We start from the raw sequence: 18,219 nt of genomic DNA, 5'->3' as shown, positions 1-18,219 counted from the left end.
TCAAAATTTCAAAGACAACGGAGAAACAGCGGCCCTCATCCTCCTAGACCTCTCCGCGGCATTCAACACTGTCTGCCACCGCACCCTAGTGCAACGCCTCAGGAACGTCGGAATCCAGGAGAAGGCACTGGAAGGGATCATCTCCTTCCTTGCTGGAAGAACACAGAGAGTCCGCCTACCCCCGTTCAGGTCAGAGGCCACCGAAGTCATCTGCGGCGTTCCTCAAGGCTGCTCGCTCAGCCCCACCCTCTTCACAATGTCTACATGAGCCCCCTTGCGGCCATCGCACGCCAACACAACCTCAACATCATCTCCTACGCCGACGACACACAGCTGATCCTCTCCCTGACCAACGACCCCGCCACCGCCAGAGCCGACCTACACGAAGGGATGAAACACGTAGCCGAATGGATGATGACTAGCCGCCTGAAACTGAACTCAGACAAGACGGAAGTTCTCATCCTGGGCTCCTCGCCCTCCGCCTGGGACGACTCCTGGTGGCCACCCGCCCTGGGCTCCGCACCCAAACCAACAGACCACGCACGCAACCTGGGCTTCATCCTGGACTCCTCCCTCTCCATGACCAGACAAGTCAACGCCGTTTCCTCGTCTTGTTTCAACATCCTGCGCATGCTACGTAAGATCTTCCGGTGGATCCCCACCGAGACCAGGAAGACGGTCACCCAGGCCCTCGTCACCTGCCGTCTGGACTACGGCAACGCCCTCTACGCCGGAACCACCGCCAAGCTCCAGAAGAGACTCCAGTTAATCCAGAACGCCTCAGCAAGACTCATCCTCGACATCCCCAGACGAAGCCACATCTCCAGACACCTGAGAGACCTGCACTGGCTCCCGGTCAACAAGAGAATCACCTTCCGCCTCCTCACCCACGCACACAAAGCCCTGCACAACCAAGGCCCGAGTTACCTCAACAGCCGCCTCAACTTCTACGCTCCCACACGCCCCCTTCGATCGTCCAGCCACGCCCTCGCCGCCGTCCCCTGCATCCGAAGAGCCACAACAGGAGGTAGATCCTTCTCCCACCTGGCCGCCAAGACTTGGAACTCCCTCCCGACTCACCTCCGCCTGACCCAAGACCACCTCGCCTTCAGGAAGCAGCTCACGACCTGGCTGTTCGAGCAGTAGCGGACCCCCCCCTCCCCAAGCGCCTTGAGACCCTCCGGGTGAGTTGTGCGCTATACAAATGCTATGATTGATTGATTGATTGATTGATTGATTGATTGATTGATTGGTGAAGCACTTTAGGAGATTTATGATTTTGAACAAACGAACATTTACATTTTTATTTATATAGATATTTATGTTAAATGCTGGTGCACCAGTTTAAAGCACAACATAACATAAAACAGACACTACGCTTTGTTGGACATTAAATTTCAAGGGACAATGAAGTGTTTATTCAACCAGACACTACAGAGGTACAAAACTTTATCTTCACAATTTCGGGACTTTGATTGGTGGTCTGAGGCAGGACCATGATTAGACTGCAGCGGTTGAAGTAAACTCTTCATTCCTTTCACAACAATTGCAATTGGAGGCCCTTTCAGAGAACAACCTCTTAAGTGACCTACCCTAGCTACTGAAATCAGATCCTAAAAGCATTGCGTTAATGCAGATCTCATGCTGCTGTTAAGGAAAGCGATACAAAAGGGGATGATGGACGGAGCGTTTGAGCAAATCAAACACACACCCCCAGTCAACTGATCTGGGTTTAATCCATCACCATTCTTTAGCTCACTCAGCCACCCCAGTTCAGACATGACCATATGCAAATCAGTCTGACCCTGTGCCTCATGGGAACAGTCCAGCCCAAACTGCCAAGCCATGTCTTCCCTGGACCGGAAAAAAGCATCCTGGGACCGGTTTCGGATTCATAATCCTCATCAGCCAGGCTATCTTGAATCCAGTGGCCAAGTGAGCAAGGGACTCACGTCTGAGCATACCCTGCCAACTGAGGGCGAACAAAGCGATACAAAAAGGGATGATGGACGGAGCGTTTGAGCAAATCAAACACACACCCCCAGTCAACTGATCTGGGTTTAATCCATCACCATTCTTTAGCTCACTCAGCCACCCCAGTTCAGACATGACCATATGCAAATCAGTGTGACCCTGTGCCTCATGGGAACAGTCCAGCCCAAACTGCCAAGCCATGTCTTTCCTGGACCGGAAAAAAGCATCCTGGGACCGGTTTCGGATTCATAATCCTCATCAGCCAGGCTATCTTGAATCCAGTGGCCAAGTGAGCAAGGGACTCACGTCTGAGCATACCCTGCCAACTTAGGGCGAACAAAGCGATACAAAAGGGGATGATGGACGGAGCGTTTGAGCAAATCAAACGCACACCCCCAGTCAACTGATCTGGGTTTAATCCATCACCATTCTTTAGCTCACTCAGCCACCCCAGTTCAGACATGACCATATGCAAATCAGTCTGACTCTGTTCCTCATGGGAACAGTCCAGCCCAAACTGCCAAGCCATGTCTTCCCTGGACCGGAAAAAAGCATCCTGGGACCGGTTTCGGATTCATAATCCTCATCAGCCAGGTAATGGCAAAATTTGCGATTACCTAAATTGCAAAATTGCATTTGGGTGGGTGCATCCCAAATCTGCGCCTTTGCGACTAGTATTTTCAATGATGCATGTGCCGCTATATGCGTACTGGTCATGGTGTTGTAAATTGGCAGCGATCGGGGTTAGCATTTAGGTGAAGCTTGTTTTTGGCAGCCATCTTGTCTGCCATGTGCTCACCATGTGCTTTGTCCTTCCTTTCTGTTGTTTTCTCTTGTATTCTGCCTTGGAACAAACTATATTTAGCTTCTTCTTTCACTCTGCACATGCTCAGTTGAGCTTGCAGCTGTCCATGCAACTGCCTTCATTTCATAACTGTCAGGATGTGTTTACTAGAATTAGCAACTGTTAGCTCCTCCCACTTGTTGACTGTACATTTTCTGTATGACCTTATATGTACCTGAAACCTTCTTCTTGTACTTGTACCGCCTTCTTTTGAGCCCCTGTGTGGGTATCAGAGGACCATGCTCCTTCTGTTCAGTGTGCTACTTCATACACTACCGAAGTGTGTTGTGTGAATGTAGTTCCACCTCATGAGGTTAATACATTTTGTATTTTATATTCCAGTTTCCTTGCCAACTTCTATCCTATTGGTCTGAGGACTTGTGCAGAGAAGGGCGAACCCCTAGCACTGGTAGGCCTTGCTGAGGCCCACCACAACAACGGGAACGTCATTACAAATAACCAGGCTACCCACCCCACTAACCCTGAACCTCAGACTCGACTAGCTACACACACATCTAGTTCCACACTTACATCTAGACTAAGGCGGGATATATTTGGGGAGGGTTGTAAATGTTACACACAACAGAATAGGTCTAACTTAAACCTACCATGTCCATATGTGATCATTCTAGCAAATACCCCACAATTGCAACATGCGCTGTCAGAATCCACACACCAATTGATGAATAAGCCATTAAATTGGATGTCAAAGTATGTTGATGCTTATGAATGTTCCAGCCTTGCAAGCCATATTAGTATGGCTAAAAGAGTCCATTGGGTGGGCAACTGCCCTAAAACAATTGGGGGGGATTTTATTGTAATCAACTTTAATAACCCACATCTTGTGAATCACCTCCTGGACATACTTCCTAATCACCCTATGGCACCAACACAGATCTATGTTCTACCATTTGGGTTCTTTTATAGATCGCAGGGTCCCAAGTCTTTTAGTTTAGGGCTTGATAATAATTCTGCGCCCCCTCGCCTAACCGCCCCCTGAGAGGTTAAATCACATAGCAGCCATACCGTTGGTCAATAAATTTGGTGCCCTGCAAGGGCTTGACGCTTGCGATTGACACTTGGTCTGCAAGGAGGGTCAGCATACACAGTATAGTGAGGCCCAGCAGGTGGCAGACTCTATACCAGTTAACTTTACACTAAATCGGAATAATTATTTGAATAAATCAATAACTTGGAATATTGCTGGCCTTAGATGTAAGCGGGGTAATGAAGAATGGACGGGACCATTCAAAAATATGCTACGGCCAGTCCAGCCCTGATTAGAGTGTGCAGTTAATAGGGCAATAAAGACCCATCATAACTCCCTGAATGTAGTCTAGCTGGGCGATTTCAACGCCCATAGTTGTAGTAGGTTAGCAACACCCCCATGTGGCTTGATTGATGAAGGTGGTGTTGTGCCGTTGCATTTTTTACACACTCCATACGGCAATGAATTGAACAGGCTTTTGATCACTAGAAATGTAATAATGCTTAACCCAATTGATTCTATGGGCACCGTCTTAAAATCCTTTGGTGATACAATTGACGGTACTACGATAGATTACCTGCTGGTAGCGCTACCCTTAAAAAAAAAATTCAACCAGATAGAAACCCTTGTTACAGATTTTAGCCACCACACTGTGATTACTTTCCAAATTTTTGGGAAAGGTTGTTTCAAATCAGCTGATAGGAGAATCCCATCGCCAACTATAGTAAGAAGGAATGGTATGGTGCTTAAATGGGCTAAGATAAATAAAACTGTACTAATTCCTAAGATAGCCAGGCACAATCAGTAGGAAATACAGACCTGCTAGACTTTTATAGTGAACCATTGGATATAGTGGGTAGTGCAGGCATTTGTTTCATTACTGAATGCAGTAGAAAGCAACTTACAGACCCCTAAGAGGATGCATCAAACCTCGGCTCCTCACTTATATGATGCTGTTTGCACCAAGGCACTCAGTAAATCACACACAGCAGTAACCCCTTGAACGCTCATGACGCACGGTGCTCATGACGAGCTGAGCTCGTCATGAGCCGTGGAACGCTCACACGCGGGGATAATTCCCCTGCTGTGCTGAACGTTCCACGAAAATGGGTGTGGCCGTGACGAGCTCAGCTCGTCATGAGCACACAAGCACTGTGCCTCATGTGCTCATGACTGTGCCTCATGACGAGCTGAGCTCGTCATGAGCATGGGGGCGCTGTGCGCGCCCCCCCTCCCCCAGCACAGCGGGGGAATCATTCCCGCATGCAAGGGGTTAAAGGAAAAGCCAGGGCATCAGGTATTTATCTCTGCTCCCAATGTAAGGAAAGTAATAGGTGTAGACTTAAAGTATTGAAGGAGGATGCTTGGGATAAATTACAACATGCTGCATTCTAAAAAAAACCTCAAAAGAATTCTGGGCCTAATTAACCCCCCATTTCTGAACCAAGATAAAGGGCTGTCTCTAGACGCTCACGTATGAGAGGATGCTTGGGTCAACCATTACTCAAATATATTGGGTTCGTATCAGAAAGGGAACATTTAACTGCTGATGCTCTGACTAATTACCCACATACCCCTATAATCTCTATGGCAGAGGTAAAAAGTGGTCTGTTGCAATGTAGTAGCACTAAAGCCCCTGGCCCAGATGGCGCCCCGATCGACGACTTCTTTGAAATTCCAGACCTCTGCATTCCTTTTTTAACTAATGTTTTCAATGTGATCATGGTAGTGGGTCCCCTAACACATTGAAAAAGACAATTATTGTACCAATACATAAGAAAGAGGACAAATCACTGCCTAAACATTATAGGCCTATCTCACTTTTGGATGGTACAGTCAAATTAATGGGCCATCTGTTATTAAACAGACTAGAGGGTTTAGCTACTGATAAAAATATATTATTACCAGTACAATATGGTTTTAAAAAAGGGATGGGGACTTTGGAACAGTGTTTAAATATAAATTTAATTGTAGCTAAGTATACCCAAGCCAAGGAAGGAAATATCTTTATGGCTTTTATGGACCTCTCGGCAGTGTTCGACTGTCTCACATAGTGAACTATGGAGTATCATGAAGGACATGGATGTGGAAGAAAATATAACATTTTTTACGTGCCAATTATACTCCCAATCTTCTGCGTGTGTTTGTTATGGCAGCAAGGGGGAATGTACCAGGACAACTTTTAACTTGCATCAAGAATTGCACGCTCCATATATTTCAGGTTTGATATCCCTCGCCCCATTTTTACTGTGGCATTCAATTTGACAGAGGGACATGGTCGGATTAACTCAAAATATCATTAGAGATTGTTTAAACCTTGAGCAGGCCCATAAGGTACCATGACTCCAATATGTTGAAGAAACATTGTCAATATTGGGCCTTGAATCCCGTTATAGTGATCTACTCGATTGCCAGTCAATTTCTAAAGCTGAAATTAAATCTTGCTGCAGTTTGCTCAGGGAAAACAAAATATATGCATACAACTGTATCTAAACCATGGTAGCAATATATTTGGGGCTTTCTGTTATTCCTGATGAAGTAAATTCATATCTGGCTTTTGTGACAAACATTAGGCATCGATATGTAATCTTGCGATTCAGGTTGAATTTTATCCCGTGCATGCTGGGTTTTCCTGCGGTTGTGTACTTAATTAATGAATGGCCAGTTTGTCCATGCGATGGTACCTCTCTTCAATCAAATTTGCACTTTAATTTTTTTTATAAACTTATATGTACGAACGTAAATAGTCATTCCTTCCTCTATTGCCGAAATGTAAATTCGAAAAATGTTGCCCAGCTCTGACTTTTCTACTAATGCTCCCTGACCCCTATGTATGCGTTTCTCTTGCATCCTACCTATGTATGGCTTTAACAACTAGGAAATTGACTGCCTTGTAATTTTATTTTAATTGAACTTGACGTTTTTGCACATCATAATATGAATTGGATGAAAATAGTATGTATTAATAGGGTTTTTAGTTTCAGATCTTACCTATGGGTTTTATCTGTATTTACCCGTTTTAAATGTATTGTAATTGTAATGTTGTATTGGAAATTTATTTTATAACGCATTGTATTTTTAAGATCAAATAAAGTAATTGATTGATTTACTGACGTAATAAAATATTGAGTATTTGCTGTAGAAAAAGGTATGTTTTGGTGAGGGAAAAACCATAACATCCATCTTATTGTAATATAACCAAACGTTAATGCACCTGTTGTTTCTGTCTAACCACGAATTAACAAGTTCAGTTCCAGCTTGGGCCAATTGACCATTTACCCTCCTAAAAATAGAATGCTTCTCTGTAGTATCATCAGCTATTGAAAGCCAACCAGTCCCTACTTATACTGTCAGCGAACACTGCATATTTGTGTTTCCTGAATGTGTCACGTTTTTTTCTACATTTCGTAATGAAGATTCAAAGAACTTAATCTTCTCTGCCTGTATAATTCTTATAATAAGAGTGGCCAGAAATAAAATACTCACTGATTCTTGCCTATCACCGTCTACAGGAGCTCTCATTGGATTAGTACTTGCTTATTTATGTCTGCTGACTACTGCTGAAACAGTAGACACTGGAATAGTCTGAAACTGAGGAATAGTAGTACAACGAAGACCAAGCACACTGAAGACCACGCCCTAGGATAACCGGAAGCACCACAAGGCCATGGAGGTTGGAAGATTCATCATAATAATCTTGCAAGCATGTGGACTTTGTATGACCAGTTCGAGGAGCTTATCAGATACACAGCTGCCGCGTTCTATAAATATGCGAGAAAAAGGCTAAAGAGCATGACTCTCACAACATTATCTGATAGTTCTATTTGCTAATGTAGGCTCAAGCTTGACTATGATAGTTTTGATATTCATGGATATTTCAGCGGTTTGGGAAGAACCATTCTCGACGACTTTTTCACAAGAATGAGTGTCAGCTTTCAACTGAGTAACAGGCTTGGTGCGCTGCTTATCTCTTGTTGCCCTTGAAAATTATCATCTGGAACAGTGATAATTCAGGCCAACAAAAAGAACCTTTCAGCCTTTTAAGGGATCTACCATGAACTCCAATGCACCCACAAGCAGAACTATGCTGAATCCCTGGTACCAAGTACTCCCCGCCACAGCCTAATTGCACACAACCTAGAAGTCCTGTGCCCCCTCAACTTTCATCATATGTGCTACACAGAACCAGCAACCTTTCACCACTACTTTTTCAGTACTAAGTCAGTGATATTTTAGCCAGCCTCTCCCCAAACTCCTGCCATAGAATAGTCTTTCCAACATACCTAAACTCCTTCCCTTTCCACCGAGGCAAGTATAGCAAACCACCCAAGTTTGTTGAGTCAATATACCTCATCCAACTCACGCCTGCCCAAAAATAATGCATACTTAGGATTAGGACTAAGAAACACCCACTCTGCCCAGAAGAACACCATATGCTATAGCACCTGATTTCTAGAAACAGCTTTCCCCTGGTTGGCCTAACCGAGATCTGGTTAAGTGATAACTGCCACCATCTTCAATTACCTTTTCCCCCATGCGTTCGAAATAATAAACAGAAATATGCAGATGTGTAGGGTTGCTTTAGTACATATTGTAGACATAATTTGCTATATCTTACCTAATGCATCCTGCTCAGTGTTTGAGTGTGTAGTCAATCACAGTACGATAAACCATAACCACTTACACATCATACTTCTGAACTGCCCCTCTCTAGACTGCAACCCAAATTTCTCCTACCAGTTGCATGAGGGTAATTCTCCCCTTACACACTGCCACCCAGAATGACCTGATCACGACCCATTCCAACCTATGGATCATTTATACCAGCTCAAAATTAGCAATCGATTTCTTCAGCACTATGCAAAACTTGGGCTTCAACAAGATAGTGGGTGCTCCTAACGGACTGCTGGTTGCGCGCTTGTTCAGAAGCCAGTCTCCTCCAGCTTCTCCGACCCACTCTACCATAATATCGTACACCGTTCAAAGGACACACGTGCAGTTGCGTTCAAGCACTACAAAAGCTTAGCATTGCTAAGTTCATGTCACCTAGGTGAGAGCAGTAAGGGTATTTCTGGAGACACAAAAATAGTAAAAGTAGAAGGCTCAAGCTGACCTTCATGGACAGGTGTTTTGCCTGTAAGAGGGGGGATAAGTTCCTGACACTGCATGCACTGGTGGACATGTAGTGATAGTTCCTCCTAGGCCGTTTGTGAAACAGACTCTGGGACTGTAGTTCTTAGAGTTGATGTGATACCTTAAACCCTTGGTTTTCCAATTTTCCCTCATCCATCGCGTTTTTGGAATAACAAGTCTGGCAAGGGCTTGCAGGCGCCGATGCCGGACGCGTGAGCGCTGTGCTCCGCGCCAGCACCGACAAAATCCGTCCATTAATCCTCCAACTACGGAACTTTTGCTGCCAACAACGTGCGCAGTGTTCGGGGGAGACTGTTTGCATCTCTCGGCTGCCTTCCCGACGCGTAATTGCAGAGAGCTGGGGCGAGACGGGGAGGAGAAGGCGGAACGGACCCAGGCCACAAAGCAGCGGACTTTCCTGTGAGCGGGGCCGTCGTACGTGCTGTGACGTGCGGCCAGAGGACAACAAAGCCCCCGCAGACCGAGTTGCGACCTTGACCCCGGGAGCCGCCCGGCGCTCGTTCGCGGAGGCTGACCCTGCCCTTGTGAGGAAAGGTGAGCGGGCAGACCGGGGCTGAGGCAGTCATCCGGGAGATAACAGGGACGGCCTGCCTGGGACCACGTGTGCAGCGAGCAGGGCCTGGCGCTGAGGCCCGGTGCGCAGTTTGGTGTGGGCCGTCCCATCTGGGGGGTACATTGGATAGCCCCCCCACCCCACCCCTGCACCCCTAGTGAGCTGTTCTGCGGGCGGCTGGGTGCCGCCGAAGAGAGGCCAGCTTTGGTTCGGCTCTGTGCCAGGGACCCCGGGGATACTGCTACGGGTGCATCAAGGCGCTGGCACTAGCGCTATGTGAGTTGTGCGGCGGAGCAGTTAAGTCATCCTACCCCAGCGGAGACCTGGACCACCTCATCTATATTTGCGTGCAGCAACACACACGCCCCTTTAGGCCCCCGTCTCACTTGTGGGGGTACTGCGGAGCGCTGAGCCGTGTTTGAACAACTGCGCAATCCATAACTGCTGCACCTGAAGGGAGGATCAAGAACAACCGGTTGGATTCTTAGTATTGTGCATAGGTGCACGTGGATTCTGGAGGTACCCACGGGGAGCCGCCTGCTGTGAGGGGAGCTGGGTACCTACTTCCGCAGTCACTGCCGAGGTCCGGCACGTGAGTGGATTGCACGGTGGGAGCGGACGGCTCTCGAGATTATTGCGCGGTGGGCCCAGGCGCCACGGGCTACGACGCACTCATCATTGAGAAGACGCGGGGGCGGCGCAGCGGAGGGGTCAGCGGACGGGTCCACGAGTGTCGGACCAGCGAGGTGCAGTGTCCTGTTGCCTTCTCCTGGCGCCTGCATAGGACAAGTTCTAGGGTCGGGCTGAGCGGACCCTAACGCCGCGGACGGCCAATCATGGGGAAACCTGACAGAACGCAGTCCAAACTGGCCTTTGACCAACGCAAGTCAAAATCACCTGAAGAGCAACAGCCGGACCCCCCGGCGAAGGCTGCGGGCTCAGAAAACACGCTCTATACCGGCATCAAAGACATGCTAGTATCCATGGAACGGGGGCTGCAGGAAAGTATGGCGTCCATAGGTACGAAGATAGACGCTCTCACCTACCGCATGGACCGCATGGCGGAAAGAGTTGACAAGCATGCGGAGAGACTGGACATGTCGGAAAGGCGCATCACAGAGGTGGAGGAGGCCCAAACTGAATGGGACAAGGATCGTAAGCAATTCTCCAGGCTCCTACAAGTTATCCAGGAGAAGTCGGAGGATTTGGAGGCGCGCTCGAGACGCTCCAATATCCGCATCACTGGAATTTCGGAGACGACAAACACCGGCAGGATGGAACTGTTTGTGGAGAAATTGCTAGTCACTTTGCTTGGGGATGATATCTTCTCCCCGATGTTCGTTGTGGAGAGGGCACACCGGACCTTGGCACAGCGACCGCCCACGGGGGCCACCCCCAGGCCCATTATAGCGAAACTGCTGAACTACAGAGACCGGGACACCGCGCTGAGGGTGGCCAGAGAGAAAGGGAAGCTGCAGTTTGAAGGCATGGAGGTTTCCTTGTAACCGGACTTTACAGCGAAAGTCCAAGAAGAGAGGAGGCACTTTGCACCCTACAAAAGACAGCTACGGGAAATGGGGCTTGATTATGCAATGCTATACCCTGCGAAATTGCGAATTAACAAGGGAGGACATTCACACTTTTTTACCGATCCAAAGGCACTCCAGAAATCGCTTAAGGAATGGTCCAAGGAGCAGAGGGCCAGCCTTAACGGAGAATCCGACGACCTAGCGGACAGTAGCAGGCTGGATGAACAGGAATGACGCCTCAGTTGGCGTCTTGGAGGTGCACTTTGGTGACGTCTGGATGCTGCGCGGCGCAGTGGCGTAGTGCTGCTGCGAGGCAGAGACTTCATGCGGTTTGAACTGTGAGGTCTGCGGCGGAGTCGCCAGGCATGGCATTCCAGAGACTCGACGGCTGGGTGAGATCGCTCTTGTTTCTTTGTAGTTACCCGCTTCCATTTCCCCTCTCCCTGTTGTTTGAGCGCAAGACTGCGAAATGAGACTGTGTTGGGACATTCCTGCAGGTAGCACTGTGTATGCTTTTCAGTTCTTTTTTCTACACCTGCATTCCGTAGATGGACATAGCGTAAGGTGGTGGCGCCTGGGGCGGCGACAGCTTGTTCTATAAATGTGGTGCTCTTATGTGATTACCCTAGCGACCTCTGCCCCAGCGCGCATAGCTCGAACTGACCCCAGATGGACTGTAACTGGGGACCTTCAGAATGGTTCTATGTTATTGTACTTTGAAGATGGGTTGGGACCCTGTCAGGCCAGGTTGGGGGAGGTCTGCTGTGGGAGGAGGGTGGCTTGGGCTTATGGGGGTGATGGTTGTTTTTGGGGAGTTCTAGGGGATTTGCCATGCAAACTGCTCACTGAATGTTTTTTCATAAGGACTGTTGCTCTTCTAATGTGTCTATGGACAATATCTAACAGCAAAAGGGGAATACTGTTGGCTGTCATACTGCATTTACATCGACAATGGCTGATGTAGGTAACGGAGCGAATGTTGGTGGGCCTGATTCATTAACTGTCTTAACTTGGAATGTGAGGGGTCTGAATGATCACCGCAAGCTTAGAAAAGTACTGCACTACTTACAAAGACATCATGTGGATCTTGCACTTATTCAGGAGACGCATCTCCCTCCCAAGAGCAAGATGCTTGTTACTACAGGTCTAAGGGGTAGCTGTCTCGCAGCGGGATTCACCACACACTCGAGGGGAGTACTCACATGGGCTAATCCTCGCTCGCAGCTGCGACTGTCCTTAATTGAGGCAGACCCCGAAGGGCGCTTTTTGATTGCGCGTTGTTTAGGCAAAGGGTTGGACCTTGTGGTTGTTAATGTTTATGGGCCCAACTATGATCACCCGGAGTTTTATGCGGAGCTAGCAGCACGTAGCCGACCCTATGAGGCTTCCAGGATGTTATGGGGGGGAGACTTTAACTTTGTCTATGACCCTGATAAGGACAGGGCCGCGGCCCTTCTCATGCAGGCTGAAATGTTGAAACTAGACCTGGTAGATGTCTGGCGCACTAAGCACCCCACGCAGGGAGGGTTCACGCACTACTCTGCCTACCATGACATACATACATGCATTGATTATTTCCTTGCCTCCCAACAGTTGATCGCGGGTGTCCGCAGCTGCGAGGTGCTGCCCCGCACGCTCTCGGATCATTCCCCCTAGCTGCTGCGACTGACTGCCCCGACTAAAAGAATCCCCCCTTTCACTTGGAGGTTCCCCCCCTATGCGCTCCTCGATGAGGCATTTAGGGGTGACCTTGCTGATGACATTGAGTCTTTCTTCGAAACGAATCTGGGCTCGGTGGACAGCTTCCTAACACTGTGGGATGCTTTTAAGGCTTACATTAGAGGGATGGCCATGGCCAAACATTCCAGTACGCTAAGGGCCATCAGGCAGCGGTTGCGGACTCTAGAATCCCAACTGAAAGAGCTAGAGGGGAAGCTAAGTGCCTGCCCAGACTCGGACACCACGGAACGTCTAAAATTGCTGCTGGATGAGTTTCATGAGGAGGCTGATCGTGAGCTTCAACACATGGGAAAGTACGCAACGGCGAGAGTATATGGGGAGAGGGATAGGCCTGGCTCAGTGCTGGCCCGTATCATGAGGCAGGAACGGAAACCTTTGGTAATAGATGAACTGACTTCTCCAACAGGGCGTTCCCTTACGGACGAAACAGAGATCATTGCTTCTGTTAAAAATTATTATTCGGACCTTTATCGATCCAAATCCTCCCACATGGAAGAGGAGATAGAGGACTACCTTAGCTACATAAGGATGCCCTTCCTGCCGGACTCCATGAGGGAGTTCCTGGCGGCACCGGTGCAGGAGGATGAGATACGGGAAGCGTTGGGAGGGATGAGAACGGGTAGTGCCCCTGGTGCCGACGGTCTTACTGTAGGGTTCTACAAGGTGTTTCTGGACATACTCATGCCCCACCTAATTACACTCTTCGATGAGATCTGTGCAGAAGGGTCGTTGTCTCCCACCATGAGTGAGGCCCTGTTGATAACGATACTGAAGCCGGGTAAGCCACCAGAGCTATGCGGCTTGTACCGGCCGCTGTCTCTCTTAAACGTTGATGCTAAACTGTATGCCAAAGTTCTAGCTACGCGGTTGGCGCTCCTGGCCCCGGATCTTGTGGCGCCGGAGCAGGCTGGGTTTGTCCCGGAACGGAATCTGACATATAACATTAGAACAGTGTTGGGTACAATGCAGCATGTCCGACAAGAAAACAAGGCCCTAGCCATATTTCTTGATATGGAAAAAGCTTTTGATTCAGTCGAATGGCCCTTCATGCTGCGAATCTTGCGAAAGCTTGGTATGGGTGAACCATTCCTGCAAATGCTGGGAGCATTGTATTATAAACCCACAGCCAGATTACGAATAGGAAACACGGTCACTGATCCCTTCGCAATCAGCAGAGGGACAAGACAGGGCTGCCCTCTCTCCCTTACTATATGCCCTAGTGGCGGAACCCCTGGCCTGCGCGATTCGGGAATACCATGCTGCGGAGGGAGTCAGTTTCCTGACGTATAAAATAGGTATATCGACATATGCGGACGACACTCTGCTATATGTCCGCGAACCGGAGAAGAATCTCCAATCGGTACTCAGAGAGGTAGTGAGGTTTGGGGCGCTATCAGGCCTCAAAGTCAACTGGAGCACATCTGTGGCGTTCCCATTGACTCCAGTCACCACACCTTTTGAGATGGAGTTCCCCCTCCAGTGGTCCTCGGATCCGGTCCGGTATCTGGGGATTATGTTACATGTGGACCCTGATATCTTGATCCGGGAGAACTACGGAACGGCTTTTTCCAGACTGGTAGATGACATAGAGAGATGGTGCAAACTCCCTCTTTCCCTAATGGGCAGAATCTCTATTATGAAAATGGTGGTGCTGCCCAGATTTTTGTTCTTATTCACAAACATCCCAGTCGTCCTCTCCAAGGCTTTTTTCAAACAAATGCAACAGGCACTCACACGCCTGGCGTGGGGGGGGGTGCACCCCAGGGTACAATGGCAGAGTCTGACATTACCCTATGAAATGGGAGGCCTGGGCGCCCCGGACATGGAGAGATATTACAGAGTGGCACAGGCTGCGCACCTTCATTCCTGGATTCACGGATCCCCGATGATCCCACATGTTATCCTCAAACGCCTATTTGCGGAACCGCTGCCGCTGCCTGCCACAGTATGCCTGCCAGTGGACCGAAATATAGGTAGACTGGACTCCATAAAAGCCACGAATCACGCATGGCACGAGTTGGCACGGGCACAAAGCTGCGTTCTCCTGTATTCCCCGCTTATGAGAGTCGAATGGGCGGTTTGGATCCCCTTGCTCAGGGAGAAGGGGGTCACGAGAACTTTGCAGAAGCTGGGAGTGAACACACTGGAGGATTTGTTCACGGACGGTGTGGTGAAGGCGTGGGACCAGTTGTCCCCCCCACAGGCGGCTGCTTCGCTACTGTCCCGCTTTCAATACCACAGGGTCCGGGGGGCACTGAGGGAGCTCCTGGGCCCGGACTTGCAGGAGCCTACGGAAGTGCCGGAACTCACCTATGTGATCAAAACTGTGTCTGCCCGCAAGTTGGTGACGAACATTAATAAACTGGGACTCCGGCATAGGCAGCCCCAGCCCTCCAAAGCCAGAAAAGAGTGGCAGCGCGATCTGCGGATGCAGATAGAGGATGACATGTGGCGATACTGCTGCCTCAGCACGAAGAGGCTGTCGTTGAACGGACGGCATAGATTGGTCCATTTCAAATTTCTCCAGCGCGTATATTACACCCCGGAGAGGCTGCACAGATACGGCTTGTGGCAATCCCCGGAATGTGAACGTTGCCATGCGCTGTCAGCCGATTTCTTCCATATGGCCGGGATCTGCCCGGGAGTCAGCAAATTCTGGGGAGAAGTGTTCGAGGAGCTGAGCCTGATCCTAGAGGTGGAGATCGAGGCTGACCCTGCGTTGGCATTGCTGGGGTATTCAAAGCCCTTGCCTGTTGCCCTGAGACGGTTGGCAGATATGGCCCTGTTGATAGCCCGAAGGGTGGTAGCTGCTTGCTGGATGAGGGGACCGTTGCCCACAAAGAAAAGATGGGCGAAGGATATGTTGTACTGCTGCACGCAGTCTGAGATATATAGCGAATTGCTTCCTCCCATGAGCAGGCCCAAAAACTTTTGGACATTGTACCGGGCATTTGTTAGTGGTGCGGGGGAGGAGGAGGAACCGGAGCAAGGTGGGGAGGTTGATGTACTGATTGCACCTGAGGATATAGAGTAGGGCCAGGGTAGGGAATGTAGGATAGAGTGCGGCTGATGCCACCCGGAGACTGTAGTGGGATCATGGCGGGCAGTGGGGCTTTGGGCTGGGAACTACTCATGTCGTTAGGCGGCGCACAAAACTTCCCCTTTCTTAGTTGAGCAGCGATGTGTTTAACCTAGTAATAGAATTTATTTAAAACACTTTAAATTTTATTTATTTAAAACACTTGTAAAGCGCAGCTGTCACCTAGCAGGCATCCTGGCGCTGAGTGGTTTACTCCTGATTTAGAAGCTGTGGGAGTTGATTGGGGAGTGGTAATGGAAGGGGGGTCTAGGGGAAAAGCCAAGTTTTTATTAGTTTCCGAAAAGGCAGAAGCTGTGAAGTTTGGCGAATGTCGGCGGGAAGACCGTTCCAGAGCTTAGCAGCCGCCACTCGGAACGATCTTCCCCCGATCCTGGCTCTCTTGAATATGGGTACTATTACAAGGCGGGCGGTCGCAGATCGCAACGCTCTTGTTGGTGTGTACCAGGTAAACATCCGTTGAAGAGGTCTAGGTCCTAATCCGTGTAATGCCTTGAAGACCAGGCTGAGAGACTTGAAGGCAATACGTTGCTTCAAGGGAAGCCAGTGTAGCTCGGCTAAGGCAGCCGTGGTAGAGGATCTCCTGGTCCATCCAAGGGCCAGTTTGGCTGCTGCTGACTGGACACGTTGGAGTCTGTCCAGCAGTACCATGGGGGAGTCGAGCAGGAGGGCATTGCAATAGTCAAGGCGACTTAGAATAGTGCACCTGACTATCTGTGCTCTGGCGGGTGGTGGAAGTAGAGGCAGGATTTTGCGCAATGAGCGCATGAGGGCCGAGCAGGTGGCGACAGTTCTTGATACCTGAGTTTCCATGCTCAGTTTGTTATTGAGCATGACGCCCAGGTTGCGAACACTGGCCACCGGTGGCGGATTATCTGGATTTTCCGGGGGCCAGAACTCGGCAGGCAGAAGACGAGGTATGCGGCTTGCTGGACAGAACAGGACCTCGGTTTTGGAGGAGTTGAATTGGAGGGAGTTGTGGTGTAACCAGCCAGCAGTATCTCCCAGGCAGTCGTGGAAGGCTTCTAAGGTAATAGAGTCTTCACCCACCCAGGAGAAAATGAGCTGGGTATCGTCCGCGTAGTTTACTGTAGTCATATTGTAGGATTTAATAAGAGTGACCAGTGGTGATAAGTAAACATTAAAAAGAATCGGACTGATAGAAGAACCCTGGGGTACACCGTGGGGGACTGAGGAGAAAACAGATTGAAAAGGGGGGAGGGATACCGCCTGTTTCCTTTCTCTGAGAAAGGAGTGGAACCAGAGCAGGGCTGTGCCATCAACCCCAGCCTCTCTCAGCCTCTCCAGCAGGATCACGTGGTTGACAGTGTCGAATGCGGCAGACAGGTCCAAAAGGATCAAGGCCACCGCTTGGCCCCTGTCTGCCCGCATTCGAAGTTCTTCCATGGCCGTAAGTACAGCTGTTTCAGTGCCATGGACTGGGCGAAATCCGAATTGGAAGTCGTCCAGAACGTGATTCTGCTCGAGGTGGGCTGACAGGCAGGTGCTGACCCATCGCTCCACCACTTTCGCCGGAAAGGGCAGAAGTGATATGGGTCGGAAATTGGAAAGGCATTCTGGATTCAGGGATGGTTTTTTCAGAAGCGGGGTGATTAGAGCTTGCTTCCAAGGGTTGGGAACCAATCCACTACGGAGAGATTGGTTGCAAATCCTCCGAAGGGTATGGAATAGCTCGTGCCCGCATGCTTTCCAGATTTTTGGGGGCAGTGGGTCAAGAGGGGACCCCGAGGTGATGCCAAGTGCCAGTCTTTCAAATTCTGCTTCAGGGATCTGGGGGAAAGCCAAAAGACTTTCCCTGGGCGAACCGACTAAACTGGGATACCGGTTAGTGGAGCAGGTTGCCGGGGAGGTAGGCGGGTATTGGGATGATGAGATTGCCAAGTTGTTGATGATGGTCATGATTTTATCCAGAAAGAACTGTGCGAGATTGTCACAGAGGGTCTGGGATGGTGGGATAGTTTTCTTAGCACAGTCAGGGTGTATAAGATTCTCTAAGATCTGGAATATGCTTTTTGAGCTGTTGGCTGCATTAACTATTGTGGAGCAATAGTAGGCCGATTTGCTCACTCTAATAGCCGCTTTGTATTCAAGAAGACTATTTTTCCAGAGGGTTTTATTCATGTCACAATAGCCTTGTCTCCACTTCCTCTCAGCCTGCATACAAGCTGACTTGAGGGTTTTCAGGGAGTCAGTAAACCAGGGAGCAGACCCTCTCCCTTTAGGATTACCGTGTTTTAAAGGGGCAATGGAATCCGTGATGGATGTTATCCTGCTACTGAAGGTTCTGTAGTTGTTTTCCACCGAGCTAGTGGGAGAAAA

At 49.3% G+C, this 18,219-nt stretch overlaps 1 protein-coding gene across 2 annotated transcripts in view; it reads left to right on the top strand.

The window, feature by feature from the left end:
• The window catches only part of VDR (vitamin D receptor), a 1,330,217-nt gene that overhangs the window by 697,527 nt on the left and 614,471 nt on the right, over positions 1-18,219 (top strand). The window lies entirely within an intron of this gene.

Source organism: Lissotriton helveticus, chromosome 1_1 (genome assembly GCF_964261635.1).
Source record: "Lissotriton helveticus chromosome 1_1, aLisHel1.1, whole genome shotgun sequence".
Lineage (NCBI taxonomy): Eukaryota > Metazoa > Chordata > Amphibia > Caudata > Salamandridae > Lissotriton > Lissotriton helveticus.
Note: the sequence above shows the minus strand (reverse complement) of the source record. Positions and strands in the feature narration are given on the sequence as shown.